Here is a 2,500-nt window from a genome sequence, read left to right on the forward strand (position 1 = left end):
GCGTTGCAGCGGAAGCTGGGGGCGTTGCAGCGGAGGCAGGTCGTGTTGCAACGGATGCTGGGGTCGTTGCAACGGATGCTGCGCGCGTTGCAACGTTGGCTGGGGGCGTTGCAGCGGAGGCAGGTCGCGTTGCGACGTTGGCTGGGGGCGTTGCAACGGAGGCAGGTCGCTTTGCAACGGATGCTGGGATCGTTGCAACGGAAGCTGGGGGCATTGCAACGTTGGCTGGGGGCGTTGCAACGGATGCCGAGCGCGTTGCAACGTTGGCTGGTGACGTTGCAACGGAGGCAAGGCGCGTTGCAACGGATGCTGGTGACGTTGCAACGGAGGCAGGGCGCGTTGCAACGTTGGCTGGGGGCGTTGCAACGGAGGCAGGTCGCGTTGCCACGGTTGCTGGTGACGTTGCAACGGAGGCAGGGCGCGTTGCAACGTTGGCTGGGAGCGTTGCAACGGATGCTGGTGACGTTGCAACGGAGGCAGGGCGCGTTGCAACGTTGGCTGGGGGCGTCGCAACGGAGGCAGGTCGCGTTGCCACGGTTGCTGGTGACGTTGCAACGGAGGCAGGGCGCGTTGCAACGTTGGCTGGGGGCGTTGCAACGTTGGCTGGGGGCAGTGCAACGGATGCTGGGGTCGGTGCAACGTTGGCCGTGCGCGTTGCAACAGAGGCAGGGCGCGTTGCAACGGATGCTGGTGACGTTGCAACGGAGGCAGGGCGCGTTGCAACGTTGGCTGGGAGCGTTGCAACGGAGGCAGGGCGCGTTGCAACGTTGGCTGGGGGCGTTGCAACGGATGCTGGGGACGGTGCAACGTTGGCTGGGCGCGTTGCAACGGAGGCAGGGTGCGTTGCAACGGATGCTGGGTTAGGTGCATCGTTGGCTGGTTTCGTTGCAACGGAGGCACCCGCCGTTGCAACGATGGCTCGGAGCGTTGCAACGGAGGAGCCAAATTTTCATATCTCATAATTGGCTCGTGCATTTTTTCTAAAATTTTGAGGGAACCTTGGTAATATTATGTGAAGGCTGCACAAAAAAATCCAGGTCAAAAATCGCACGTTTGCTCCGTTTTTCATTTTTTTGAATTTCCGGCTTTCCGGGCGGTAAAAAAATCGGCAAAAAAAATCGGCACGGTGTAAATTCACCAAATTTGGGGGATGGAAAGATCTTATTTTTCTAGAGGTTGTTGCAAAAAACGGCGTCAAAATTCGACCTCTAGAGCACTTTCCTTGAGTATGTCTCCTCACGGAAAAGGACGTCTACCCGTGGCACTTTGGTAATGGCTCGGCAGCCTATTATAGGGGGGAGGGGTGTCGTGATGCTGAAACTCGAGTTGCCCAAAGGCTTGCTGGGCGCAATGCCAGCAAGATGCACGTTGCCTTGCCATCCCCTAGGCACACTAGCAAGCACGTTGTGGTTGTGGTGTGCCGCCGGGCTCCCCCGCCCCCCACGGAGGCACCCGTCGTTGCAACGATGGCTCGGAGCGTTGCAACGGAGGAGCCAAATTTTCATATCTCAGAATTGGCTCGTGCATTTTTCGTGAAATTTTGAGGGAACCTTGGTAATATTATGTGAAGGCTGCACAAAAAAATCCAGGTCAAAAATCGCACGTTTGCTCCGTTTTTCATTTTTTTTGAATTTCCGGCTTTCCGGGCGGTAAAAAAATCGGCAAAAAAAATCGGCACGGTGTAAATTCACCAAATTTGGGGGATGGAAAGATCTTATTTTTCTAGAGGTTGTTGCAAAAAACGGCGTCAAAATTCGACCTCTAGAGCACTTTCCTTGAGTATGTCTCCTCACGGAAAAGGACGTCTACCCGTGGCACCTTGGTAATGGCTCGGCAGCCTATTATAGGGGGGAGGGGTGTCGTGATGCTGAAACTCGAGTTGCCCAAAGGCTTGCTGGGCGCAATGCCAGCAAGATGCACGTTGCCTTGCCATCCCCTAGGCACACTAGCAAGCACGTTGTGGTTGTGGTGTGCCGCCGGGCTCCCCCGCCCCCCACGGAGGCACCCGCCGTTGCAACGATGGCTCGGAGCGTTGCAACGGAGGAGCCAAATTTTCATATCTCAGAATTGGCTCGTGCATTTTTCGTGAAATTTTGAGGGAACCTTGGTAATATTATGTGAAGGCTGCACAAAAAAATCCAGGTCAAAAATCGCAGGTTTTCTCCGTTTTTCATTTTTTTTGAATTTCCGGCATTCCGGGCGGTAAAAAAATCGTCAAAAAAAATCGGCACGGTGTAAATTCACCAAATTTGGAGGATGGAAAGTTCTTATTTTTCTAGAGGTTGTTGCAAAAAACGGCGTCAAAATTCGACCTCTAGAGCACTTTCCTTTAGTATGTCTCCTCACGGAAAAGGACGTCTACCCGTGGCACTTTGGTAATGGCTCGGCAGCCTATTATAGGGGGGAGGGGAGTCGTGATGCTGAAACTCGAGTTGCCCAAAGGCTTGCTGGGCGCAATGCCAGCCAGATGCACGTTGCCTTGCCATCCCCTAGGCACACT

This window comes from Arachis ipaensis, chromosome B7 (genome assembly GCF_059453495.1).
Source record: "Arachis ipaensis isolate K30076 ecotype BB chromosome B7, ASM5945349v1, whole genome shotgun sequence".
Lineage (NCBI taxonomy): Eukaryota > Viridiplantae > Streptophyta > Magnoliopsida > Fabales > Fabaceae > Arachis > Arachis ipaensis.